Source organism: Aquarana catesbeiana, linkage group LG03, assembly GCF_042186555.1.
Source record: "Aquarana catesbeiana isolate 2022-GZ linkage group LG03, ASM4218655v1, whole genome shotgun sequence".
Classification (NCBI taxonomy): Eukaryota; Metazoa; Chordata; class Amphibia; order Anura; family Ranidae; genus Aquarana; species Aquarana catesbeiana.
In genome coordinates, this window is record NC_133326.1 from 530326837 (window position 1) to 530340932 (window position 14096).

Consider the following 14096-nt stretch of genomic DNA (forward strand, 5'->3'; position numbering starts at 1 on the left):
CCTAAAGTAATCCATCAAACGCTTTCCCTGAATGGCTTATGCACTCGAAGAGATGGATCTGGTATTGGGCATTTTTTGTACACCCCACATCAAATTTCCTCTTGGAGAATGCAGCCTGCCATCTCAGGAGCTGAGTCTTGGCACTTTCCTTCCATTCAGGCAAAAGGGGAGTATTTTTTGGATAGAGCTCCTCCACAGAGATCCCATCCTTTGCTCCCCCCACCAAATCAGACGGTCGGGACTGGGGTGGCCAGATTCACTTGTCCCAGCAACATCTGAGCCGGCATCTTCACTGGCGAGGCTGTTATGTTGCAGACACTAACCAAGATCTTCCTGTGACTTCTTTGCAACCCTTTTTTTGAAACCACCTCGGGAATTATCTCCACTCCCATGTCTTCTCTCTGTCCGTCTGATTGAAGGACAATGAAAGGGCCTGCTTGCTTCCAATTTAGCTTGACAGATGCTCGTAAATAGGCCACTTTACCAGGCTGTAACACCTTCTCACACTTGTCCAAGCACCAGATCTTTCCCTTCTGTTTTTGTACCAGGTGCTGGTAGGCTTGTCTCAGCATGGGGTGCAAACTTGTAGTTGAAGTGCCCGGCTCCAGAACAAGAGGTGTCAACAGCGTTCTGACAAGATTAGTATTGGTCCCTATGATGAGAGAACTCTTACTGGCCCCTGGTGGGCAAGGACAGACTACTGCCTGAGTTTCAAAAGTCTCGGCTTTCCCAGCCATGGAGGGATCGAAGGTCAGCTTGACCGGTAGATAGCCATCATAGGGGAAGTTCTGAGTCACAATGTCCCATATCTGCAACTCTTCCAACTTCTGTAAAGGCAGGTGCTTGAGGTGCCTGTCATAGAAGTCTCTGTAGAGAAGGGTCACTTAAGCTCCAGTATCCAGAAGGGCCTTGGTTTAGACTCCCTTTACTTGGATGGGAACAACAGGAGAAGGTCCCACCAGCTTGTCAGGGAGCATGGAGGAAGTGGTGGTTTGTATCCGCGCTCCTCTCTGCGAGGTTCTGATTGGGCTTAAGTCTGCGCTAAGTTCTGGGAGTCTGATGTGCATTGACTCTCCGACACCAGGCAGCATTTGTCAAAAGAAACAGGACACTGGGTTGCTTGGAGGCAACAACGGGGGGCCCTCTGCAAGGGTTTGGACTTTTGCTGCTGTCTCTTCGTGTCATTGGTTTTGAGCCAGCTACCGTAGATGGGCACTCGGTTGGCTCCTTCACCAGAGCCCTCCGAAGTTTCCCTCTGGCTTCTGGCACTGTGCTTCAGGCTTCACTGGGCTTGGACACACCTGTTGATTAATGTCCCACATAATTTCAGCATACCTCGGTATGCTCAATGGCACTCCTCACTGGTACACATGAAAATGCTCATCACCGCCTCCAATATAGACACTAGTATGGATATGCGTGCATCGCTACCAAATATGCACAATATCCCTGTAATTATGAATAATCAAACATTAAAATCACTTGATCTTACCGGATCTAATGAATATCAATTAGCTGGGGTGATTTTTTGGCAAGAAAATTGATAAGAGGGGGCCAGCCCCCCTCATTAATCACTTAATAAGTCTCTAATTATGTGAGATCTAACATTAAAACCACTTGATCTTACCGGATCTAACGAATATCTATTAGCCTGAATGATTTTTGACCAGAAAATTTGATAAGGGGGGGCTAATCCGTCCATATATACCAACTAATATCTCTATTTTGATGTGGAATATCTCTGAAATGATGTGAGATCTAACGTTAAAAACACTTGATCTTACCGGATCTAACGAATATCTAATAGCCTGCATGATTTTTGACCAGAAAATTTGATAAGGGGAGGCTAACCTGTCCATATGTACCAACTAATATTTCTATTTCGATGTGGAATATCTCTGAAATTATGTGAGATCTAACATTAAAACCACTTGATCTTACCGGATCTAACGAATATCTATTAGCCTGAATGATTTTTGGCCAGAAAATTTGATAAGGGGGGACCAGCCCGTCCATATGTACCACCTAATATCTCTATTTTGATGTGGAATATCTCTGAAATGATGTGAGATCTAACGTTAAAACCACTTGATCTTACCGGATCTAACGAATATCTATTAGCCTGAATGATTTTTTGGCCAGAAAATTTGATAAGAGGGGGCCAGCCCCCATCATAAATCACTTAATAAGTCTCTAATTATGTAAGATCTAACATTAAAACCACTTGATCTTACCGGATCTAACGAATATCTATTAGCCTGAATGATTTTTGACCAGAAAATTTGATAAGGGGGGGGGGGCAGCCCGTCCATATGTACCACCTAATATCTCTATTTTGATGTGGAATATCTCTGAAATTATGTGAGATCTAACGTTAAAAACACTTGATCTTACCGGATCTAACGAATATCTAATAGCCTGCATGATTTTTGACCAGAAAATTTGATAAGGGGGGCTAACCCATCCATATGTACCACCTAATATCTCTATTTTGATGTGGAATATCTCTGAAATGATGTGAGATCTAACGTTAAAACCACTTGATCTTACCGGATCTAACGAATATCTATTAGCCTGAATGATTTTTGGCCCGAAAATTTGATAAGGGGGGGCCAGCCCGTCCATATGTACCACCTAATATCTCTATTTTGATGTGGAATATCTCTGAAATGATGTGAGATCTAATGTTAAAAACACTTGATCTTACCGGATCTAACGAATATCTAATAGCCTGCATGATTTTTGACCAGAAAATTTGATAAGGGGGGGGCTAACCTGTCCATATGTACCACCTAATATCTCTATTTTGATGTGGAATATCTCTGAAATGATGTGAGATCTAACGTTAAAACCACTTGATCTTACCGGATCTAACGAATATCTATTAGCCTGAATGATTTTTTGGCCAGAAAATTTGATAAGAGGGGGCCAGCCCCCCTCATAAATCACTTAATAAGTCTCTAATTATGTAAGATCTAACATTAAAACCACTTGATCTTACCGGATCTAACGAATATCTATTAGCCTGAATGATTTTTGACCAGAAAATTTGATAGGGGGGGGGCAGCCCGTCCATATGTACCACCTAATATCTCTATTTTGATGTGGAATATCTCTGAAATTATATGAGATCTAACGTTAAAAACACTTGATCTTACCGGATCTAACGAATATCTAATAGCCTGCATGTTTTTGACCATAAAATTTGATAAGGGGGGGCTAACCCATCCATATGTACCACCTAATATCTCTATTTTGATGTGGAATATCTCTGAAATGATGTGGGATCTAACGTTAAAACCACTTGATCTTACCGGATCTAACGAATATCTATTAGCCTGAATGATTTTTGGCCCGAAAATTTGATAAGGGGGGGCCAGCCCGTCCATATGTACCACCTAATATCTCTATTTTGATGTGGAATATCTCTGAAATTATGTGAGATCTAACGTTAAAACCATTAATAACGTAATAAGTCTCTAATTATGTGAGATCTAACATTAAAAACACTTGATCTTACCGGATCTAATGAATATCTATTAGTCTGAATGATTTTTGGCCAGAAAATTTGATAAGGGGGGGCCAGCCCGTCCATATGTACCACCTAATATCTCTATTTTGATGTGGAATATCTCTGAAATGATGTGAGATCTAACGTTAAAAACACTTGATCTTACCAGATCTAACGAATATCTATTAGCCTGAATGATTTTTGGCCCGAAAATTTGAAAAGGGGGGGCTAGCCCCCCTCATTAATCACTTAATAAGTCTCTAATTATGTGAGATCTAATGTTAAAAACACTTGATCTTACCGAATCTAACGAATATCTATTAGCCTGAATGATTTTTGGCCAGAAAATTTGATAAGAGGGGGCTAACCCGTCCATATGTACCACCTAATATCTCTATTTTGATGTGGAATATCTCTGAAATGATGTGAGATCTAACGTTAAAACCACTTGATCTTACTGGATCTAACGAATATCTATTAGCCTGAATGATTTTTGGCCAGAAAATTTGATAAGGGGGGGCCAGACCGTCCATATGTACCACCTAATATCTCTATTTTGATGTGGAATATCTCTGAAATGATGTGAGATCTAACGTTAAAACCACTTGATCTTACCGGATCTAACGAATATCTATTAGCCTGAATGATTTTTGGCCCGAAAATTTGATAAGGGGGGGCCAGCCCCCCTCATTATTCACTTAATAAGTCTCTAATTATGTGAGATCTAACGATAAAAATACTTGATCTTACCGGATCTAACGAATATCTATTAGCCTGAATGATTTTTGGCCTGAAAATTTGATAAGCCCCCCTCATTAATCACTTAATAAGTCTCTAATTATGTGAGATCTAACATTAAAAACACTTGATCCTACCAGATCTAATGAATATCTATTAGCCTGAATGATTTTTGGCCCGAAAATTTGATAAGGGGGGGCCAGCCCCTCCATATGTACCACCTAATATCTCTATTTTGATGTGGAATATCTCTGAAATGATGTGAGATCTAACGTTAAAAACACTTGATCTTACTGGATCTAACGAATATCTATTAGCCTGAATGATTTTTGGCCCGAAAATTTGATAAGGGGGGCCAGCCCCCCCCTCATTAATCACTTAATAAGTCTCTAATTATGTGAGATCTAACGTTAAAAACACTTGATCTTACCGGATCTAACAAATTGCTTCCAAAATAGCTAACTGTTTGGTCAATTTTTTGATAAGGGGGGGGCTGATGACGGGTTAGCCCCCCCAGCAAATAACTGTTAATATCGCTTCTTCTGTGTGAGATCTAACGCAAACAACAGTTGATCTAACCTGATCTAACAAAGATCTAACAAACTGCATAAGATTTTTTCAAAAATTTTGATATAGGGGGGCTAACCCGGCAGAGGTCTTTTCATTCTCCCCTGACCCTCTGTCTGGACATGTCTGGACAGTGCTGATTGGCCCTGTGCTGATTACATGCACCCCCCACCAAGAAAAAAAACCCCTCTAGAATACACACCAAACTGAGCATGTGCAGCCCTTCCCCTGGCTCTGTAAATATCAGGTTATTTTTTGGAGACAGTGGAAGATTAGGAGGATCGGAGAGACAGGATCAAACAGCCTTTATACACAGTGCAGAGGATTAAGCCCTTAGGTTCCACAGTGAGTATAACAAGCATGCTTTACTGCATATACGGATTTATTTTACTGTTGTGGGTTTAGGAACACTTTAATGCCCCGTACACACGGTCGGACATTGATCGGACATTCCGACAATAAATTTTTTCCAACGGATGTTGGCTCAAACTTGTCTTGCATACACACGGTCACACAAAGTTGTCGGAAAATCCGATTGTTCTGAACGTGGTGACGTAAAACGTGTACGTCGGGACTATAAACGGGGCAGTAACCAATAGCTTTCGTCTCTTAATTTATTCTTAGCATGTGTGGCACTTTGTACATCGGATTTGTGTACACACGATCGGAATTTCCGACAACGGATTTTGTTGTCGGAAAATTTTATAGCAAGCTCTCAAACTTTGTGTGTCGGAAATTCCGATGGAAAATGTGTGATGGAGCCCACACAGTCGGAATTTCCGACAACAAGGTCCTATCACACATTTTCCGTCGGAAAATCCGACCGTATGTACGGGGCATAAGACGTACTTGAAGTCCAGCCTGGATGAAAACTAACTTTCTCCATAGACACTGTAGAGTGAGTGAGTGTGGTGACCATAGGACAGGAAGTGTACTAATTACAGGAGCAACTGAAGAGAAGAAAAAAGAAAACAGCTCATGAATAGAAAACTAATGCAGCCACCACATCTAAAAAAAAAAACTGTCAAGCTGTTTTTTAAAACGAAAATGTGTTTTTGGGTTTAGACTCAGTAAGCTTTAGCCCTGGTTCACATTGCAGAGATTTGTCAAGAGAGTCAAATGGCATGCCAAATCATTGGCTATTGCCGGCAATGGCATCGTCCGAATCCCCGTCCGAATTTGCAGCGGAGCACCGATTCCCAAAAGTAGTTTCTCTACTACTTTTGGTGACTTCGGGGTGCAATTTCAATAGACATCTTTGCAGAAACCCGCACAGATGTCTCTGAAATCGTTCCCGAAGTCGGGACGGACATGGGGGAATGAAATTATGTGAGTTCAGCTGAACTTGCACAATTTCATTCCCACTGTCAGTGTGAAACTAGGATTACAGTAATTCAATGAGCTCAGTTTAGCACAAAGATAATGATCTTCATGTAGCTTGTAGGCTCAATTCACAGAGCTTTGAAACAAGGATAAGGATCTTTATTTCAGCTGCGAGACTGTAATTTTCCAGTCTCATTGTACACAGCTAAAAAATATTCCCTGTATCTAGGTGCATTGGATTTATGAATTGAGCCTTATGTATCTTCCTGGCATCATAAATAACATTTAAACACAGCCACCTAGCCAGGGAGACACACACATGGTACTGAATCTGCTGCTTGTGGATTATTATGTTGGTTGCATAACACACTGATGTTTGCAAGCTGGTTAAACCAGACGGCTAAGAAGGTAAGACAACAATGTGCGATCATCCTGGCTCTCCCTCAAATTGTCAAACACAATAAACTATTTGCACAAAGTAACACAAGTCACATGCTTGTATATAAAGTCATAGAAGAGATGTATCATTGTTGATAATTATTGGAACATGTAACAGAATATACTGTTGGAGCAATGATCAAATTTCCATACTGATTTATGCAGACTTTAACAGGCTGCAGGCAGTGATGCTGAGCGCTGCACCTGTGCCTCCTGAGGACACGTAAACACTGGGATTGTACACACAGCAGCTAGACACCTCATGTCCAATCATTCTTAGATGTGGGAGCTGCATTTGTTTTCTGTTCTCAAGCTTTGTAAATTTTCTGCAAATACAGAAAATATCTTCTTGATCCTGCCAGAAATCCATGTGTACTTAAAGTGTTACTAAACCCACAACAATAAAATCAGTCTGTATATGCAGTAAAGCATGCTTGTTATACTCACTGTGGAACCTAAGGGGTTAATCCTCTGCATTGTGTATAAAGGCTGTATAGCGGGCACCTACTTTTATGTAGGTGACCTTTTTGCTAGTTTACAATTCCAGGTAAATTTAGGCAGGCTTGTACCATTACAGCAGGCCTGTTTGTTCATTTGGGATTTGAGTGGCAGGTGGTTTGTATGCGAGTCTCGGCCAATCATTAATTTGTTTGGTAACTCCCCGGGACTGTGATATAAAAGCCTGGTCACATGATCAGTTAGAGTGTGTCCTGTTTGAGCTTGGAGAAGCCAGCCTGGTTCCCGGAGGGGAGAGGTTCCCCCTCCGGGGAGCCAACGGAGCTCCCCCTGGCACGGAGGGTGGGGAACCGGTCTCCATAGAGGAAGGGAAGACACCGTGCAGCATGTAGTCGCTAGTGTCGTTGGCCGCCCCTGCGGGGAAGGGAGCGGGCCCGAAAGGAGAAAAGGAAACAAAGAATCATTGCGGAAGAAGTAGCAACAAAGCGGAAGGAAACTGGGCGATCGTTTATGAGTGGCACATGGACTATTGATTACGTGAGTGAAAGCCCAAGGAAAGGGTACTGCCAGAGGCTGAGGGATGTTGGTACGCAAGTCAGTGAGACAGGCGGTGATGGCCTGTGACTTTGGGTTCAGCAATGCCCCGGGATTCCAATCAGTCAAGCGGGAGGAGTTATTCAGAGTGACTTTTCTTTAGCTCAACTTGGAAGTACCATGCAGATGGAAAGTAGTGGTAAAAAGGTAGCGGTAAAGCTGCAAGCACACATATAGAGATACAGACTGTTCTTAAAAAGTTCTGCAGATGAAGAAGTTATTCAGAGTGACTCTTTATCTATTATTCTCTATCAAATCTACTTCCATCTTCCCTGATTGAAGAAATCACACAAAGTGATTTCCTATTATCCGCAAATGACTCTAGTTCTTCCATAAGAGGCAGTGAAAGATGATAATGCAACAAAAGAGCATCTCAAAAGAAGTCCTTCTTCTATCCCAGTTCATGTTATTAAATAAAGCAAGAAGAAATGCAATATGGACTGTGTTTCTGAATTTATGGGCTACGATGGGTTAGGTGGTAAACGTGAATTACGGCTATAACAATTATTCAGCCGCTCCTTCGGGGGTAAGCGTTGCAGCTGTTTGATCCTGTCTTGTCTGATAGTGCTCTTCTTCCACTGTGTCCAAAAAATAACCTGATATTTACAGAGCCAGGGGGTAGGCTGCACATGCTCAGTTTGGTGTGTATTGCTAGAGAGTTTTTTTTTTCTTGGGAGGGTGCATGTGATCAGCACAGAACCAATCAGTACTGTCCAGACATGTCCAGACAGAGGGTCAGGGAAGAATAAAAACTCCTCCTGCAAGCTTTACTAGGAACTGATAGAAGTCACAAGGCTGCTATATACTGCTGATGAGAAAAGGTATTTATCAGTTTATATTTACTAAAATAATTGCATTTCCATGCTCTGTGCACTGTGGTAGACCAGATATAGTGACTGCAGGTTCTGGGTTTAGTAACACTTTAACTCATATCTCAAACAATGTTATCAACCTTCCCAACTTTTTGGGGGGGCTACAGAATTTCTCTCCTTATGTAATGGGGATGAGGAAAGAAGTAGATGTTTGTAGCCCAAATCAGGTAAGCAGCCTAGGGTGACAACACTGCTCCTCCATAGATACAGTAAAGTGAGTGTTGTCACTCCAAGATGGGAAGTGTGTTACTGGCAGGATCACCAGGAAAAAATGAAGGGAAAAAAGCCTACAAATGGAAACTACTGTAGCCATCAGATCTAAAGACTGATAAACTGCAATATATTCTTTATTATTGGGTTTGGATATGCATTAACCCTTCCTCACCTATACCCAAAGGCTTTAACTGACTTCTAAACTACATGCAACACTTAGAACACCCTAACCCCTAAGGCAGGGGTGCCCAACCTTTTGAAGAGTGAGGGCTACTTAAGCGATTTGGTAACCGGTCACGGGCCACAATAAGCGGAGCCAGCGGATGACAGCATATGCAGAGCGGACACAGCCCACTCTATTCTATGGGCCCTCCGATTCAATCCGCCCAGACAGAAGGGTGACGGATCCCCTTCGGTTTTTTCTTGCGGATCAGATTGGAGGTAGGCGGTTGTAAACGAACACAAGTCAGTTTACATCTGTTGCTCCAATGAGATGAATGGAGGGTCCAATTGGGTCAGACAGATTATGTGAAAAGGGGCCTAAGGCTACTTGCACACTGATGCGCTGTGGTTTACCCACACCGCGGGTGCAGCGCAGTACCCCTGCGACTTTCCTTCGAGTTAGCTACACTTTGCCATAGACTTCTATTATATCCTGCAGTAGTGGTGCACTTTCTGAAAGTGCACCAAACCCTCCGGTAATAACAGAAGTCTGTGGCTCAATGCAGGTAACCCGCAGGTGCACTGGATTGCAACTGCGGATCAGTTTGAAAGCAGCCCAGTAACCACTGCAAATGTGTCCATACAGTATATGCACTGTGATTTTAGTAATAAACTTATCTATAACAGTCTTCCATTCAGGTATCGTTGGCTGTTGCTGTCCCAGGCAGATTGCATTTGGTATCACTCTGCCTGTGACAGGAGGTGGCGCAATACAAAAATCTGCTTATGAGGCTCTGCTTCCTCTACCACCAGCTTCATTCACAACACTGATGCTTTGGGATGGCAGATCGGCGACCCACGATTTGGGCTTGCCAAGCAGCCATCCCAGAGCAGGAGGTCATGGGCCACTTCAGTGGGCCCTGCGGGCAACATGTAGCCCCCGGGTCATTGGTTGTGCACCCCTGCCCTAAAGTGTATCTTGAATAGAATGATGATAGGTTAGAACCCCTGCTAGTTTGTATTGCTGTCTCTGTTCCCTTCAAAAGAGGTTCACCCTCGCTAATTGACTTGGTGACCAATGTCACTGTCAGTATAAGTGAGAGAACATCTACAATTTTGAGTTGTCACTGGCTGAGGAATACAGAGGAAAGCTTTCAATAGAAACACTTCTGTTGACAATTGTGTAAGGCCTCACACACTCTTGCAGCACTCTCTGCCACCCTAGAGCAGCAGTTGCCTTCTGAATACTATTTTTTTTCCAGGAAACGGGGATTTTCTGTTGAAATACTGTGCCGCAATCACTAGCCCATTGTTTGGCTTGTGGTTGTGGCTCCATTCACTTGAATGGGTTTGGTTGTGGTACTGCCTTCCAAACACAACATGCTGTATGATTTTTCCTTCACCACAAAGCAAAACATCACCGCCGCAGTAATATGTACTACTCTTTTCAGCCACCATTACACAGTTTAGGTGGGTGGTTGGTAGCAGTAAAACCTAAAAGAAGATTTTTCTTACCTTGGAGTGACTTGCTCTTACTTCCTGCTGTGTCTTGAGAAAGGAAGTGAGAACAAATCTCCCTAATAGGAGATAAAATAAAAAACTTTTCAGGAGTTTTAACCATTTTCAACTAGCGCATACTAGCACATTATGTGAAACTTACCTGAAAACGAAGCATTCCAGCGATGCAATGTCATCACTGGAGGCCGCTTACATCTTCACCTGTCTTCCTTCTGGGTCTGCGGACTTCGGCTGTGTTACTGGCTGGCTGGAGCCGCGATGACGTCACTCACGTGTATGCGCGGGGGAGCTGCCGTTTACGGCACAGGACCTCAGCGGCTGCATATATAGTAAATACCTCCTAAATGGTGCATGTTTAGGAGATATTTACAGTACCTATAGGTAAGCCTTATTTTAGGCTTACCTATAGGTACAAGTATAAGATAGAAGTTGATAACCACTTTAACCACCTCAATACAGGGCACTTACACCCCCTTCCTGCCCAAGCCATTTTTCAGCTTTAAGCGCTGTCACATTTTGATTGACAATTGCACGGTCATGCTACACTGTAACTATGTGAAATTGTTATAATTTTCTTCACACAAATAGAGCTTTCTTTTAGAGGTATTTATTCCTGGGTCTTTATTACTTATTTATTTACTTACTGTAAAATCCGTTTCTCTGAGTTCATTGACAGACACAGCCGTCTTTATTTAGAACAGTAGGGTTATATCATCTCCGCAGGAATAGGACTAGGCAGAACAAAAATAAAAACAACCCCTGGCTACGCCCATTGGCTGTCCTCCGTCAGTATATAATCCCCTCCCTGCTCTAGGTATTCAGTTTGGTAGCAAACATAATAGAAGTATCAAAAAACTCCATAGAAGGGTGGGTGCTGTATTTGTCAATGAACTCAGAGAAACGGATTTTACAGTAAGTAAAAAATCCTATTTTCTCATTCGTTCATTGACAGACACAGCCTTCTTTATTCAGAACGGTATGGACGTTCCAAAGCAGTGTTGAACATGAGGGGTGGGACAGCGAAAAATCCCAAGGCTAACACAAAGCCAACCAGGTAACAGGAGCTTCTCACAGGACAAGCTGGAACCCAACCTGAACGATACCCCTTCAAGAGGGATTAGACCCTCTTAACAGCAGCCTGCAAAAAACTTGTGGCCAAAAAAAAAAAAAAAAAAAAGCATCCGCAGATGCCAACCCATCCAATTCGTAGAACTTGTGAAAAATGCGACACGAATGCCTGAAGACAGAAGGCCCAAGACGCACTAGGCGTCCGAGAAGAATGCGCTGTAACAGGGAAAGCAGGAACCCGATTCCTGATAGAATAGCCCAGAGTCATCATCTATCTGATCTGTCCAGAAGAAGGTCGCAGAAGAAGCAGACAGCTCCTTTCTTGGTCTGCCCATGAGTACAGAGAGCCTGACCTCCAAAAAGACTCAGTGGCTGGCAAATACAACCGAATGCCCCAAACCACATCCTGGGCAGAAAAGGTAAATTCCTTGGGATGTGTTGCCAGAAACACAAGAAAGGAAACACAATGTCCTTGTTCAAATGGAAACCCAGGGACAGAACTATAGAAAAGGGCGAAGCACCGCCTAAACCTGGGTAAGGTGAACAAGAAGATAACGCCACCATTTTCGACACCCTGTGAGCAGAGATGAAAGCCACCAAGAGGCCACCTTCCGAGACAGAGTAAGCAGTGGAACCACCCAAAATTTTGATAGAGGGAGAGAGAGAGAGAGCGGCTACTCGAGAACCAAAAACACAAAGTTCAGATCCCACGGCGGTAGAAGAAAACCGCACACGTGGAAACAGACGTCTAACCCCTTGAATAAAGGTATGCACCAAGGAGCGCGAGACCAGGGGATGCTGAAGATGACCACCCAGGCTGACACCTGGCACTCGATGGTACTCGAGGCGCATTCCCGCTCAACCCCCCTTAAATGGGGGTCGGAATTGGAGCCACCTAGAAAGAAGAAGGATGAATGCCCGGTGATTCACACCAGGATATATGCGCTCTCCACATCCGGAGGTTAAAACCTCCTAAAAGATGGAATCCCTAGCCATCAACAGTGCCGGAACTGCCGCACCTGGCTCAACACAGCCAGGCCGTTAAAACCAGTGACTCTAAAGCCCCATACACACGATAGGACTTTGTACAAACTTTCCCTTGGATTTTTGTACAAAGGGAGTTGGCCAGAAGTTTGTCTTGCATACAGACGACAGGACTTTTCCCAGCCAACTTTCACCAAATCACGTGGTTTTCCACCCTTTGGTCAACTTCTGTATTGTAGTCTGATATTGTGTCAATCTCGACACTTCTATTGGTGGTGTGGGGATCCGACTTGGATCCCCGCCAATGCCAGGCACTGTGTTTGGTATGAATCTTGAGGGGGAACTCCACGCCAAATTTTAAATAAAAAACCGGCATGGGTTCCCCTCCAGGGGCATACCAGGCCCTTAGATCTGGTATGGATTTTAGGGGAACCCCCTAAGCCGAAAAAACGGCGTGGGGGTCCCCCCAAATCCATACCAGACCCTTATCCGAGCATGCAGCCCGGCAGGTCAGGAAAAAGGGTGGGGACAAGCGAGCACCCCCCCTCCTGAGCCGTACCAGGCCGCATGCCCTCAACATGGGGGGTGGGTGCTTTGGGGGAGGGGGGCGCCCTGCAGCCCCCCCACCCCAAAGCACCTTGTCCCCATGTTGATGAGGACAAGGGCCTCTTCCCGACAACCCTGGCCGTTGGTTGTCGGGGTCTGCGGGCGGGGGGCTTATCGAATCCGGGAGCCCCCCTTAACAAGGGGGCCCCCAGATCCCGGCCCCCCACCCTATGTGAATGAGTATGGGGTACAGCGTACCCCTACCCATTCACCTAGGGAAAAAAGTGTCAATAAATAAAACACACTACACAGGTTTTAAAATGAATTTATTAGGCAGCTCCGGGGTCTTCTTCTGACTTTGGTGGTCTTCTTCCGACTTCGGGGGTCTTCTTCCGACTTCGGAGGTCTCTCAGGCCTCTTCTCCCTCTCTCCGGTGTCATCTCCGAGCTCTCTGGTTCTTCTCCGGTGCCTTCTTCCTTCTGCCGGGCTCCCCCGCTATCTTCTGCTCTTTTGCCGCTCTTTTGCTAGCGGAGGAGCCTGGACATCTGGATCGTCTTCTTCCCTCTTCTCTTCCAGAGATGTTGACACAACGCTCTCTCCAGCTGTAATGCTGTCTATGCGCTCTGCTATGACTTATATAGGTGGTGACCCCGGGGCATGCAGGGACTGTGAGGTCATAAGGGGGCGTGGTCATAGGATGACATGACATGACGCTTTCGCCGTGCAAGACGGTTTAGGAGGTATCGGCTCTCCGACGCAGCCACCGATGCATCCCCCATCTTGAAAGGTTCCTGCACAGATGTAATAAGTGTGCTCACCAGTGCATTTTCGTGCCCTACTGCAGTCATCCTCACTCCCTGACAAGATAGAGAGTGTGGACACCACTCCGCAAAGTGGGCCACGTCCTCAGAGCCAGATAGGAGACAGAGGGGGGAGGGCAGGGGTGCCATATACTAGGCTATATGCCTAAGCGCTACCCCAAAAAACACAGGGGGAGGGGGCCATCAACTGGAACCCCCCCGCCCGAGGTCCACATATGGGATATCGACTGAGGCCCCTTCACAGGGGGCACAAAACAGAGCCCCTAACAGGGCACACAGACCGGA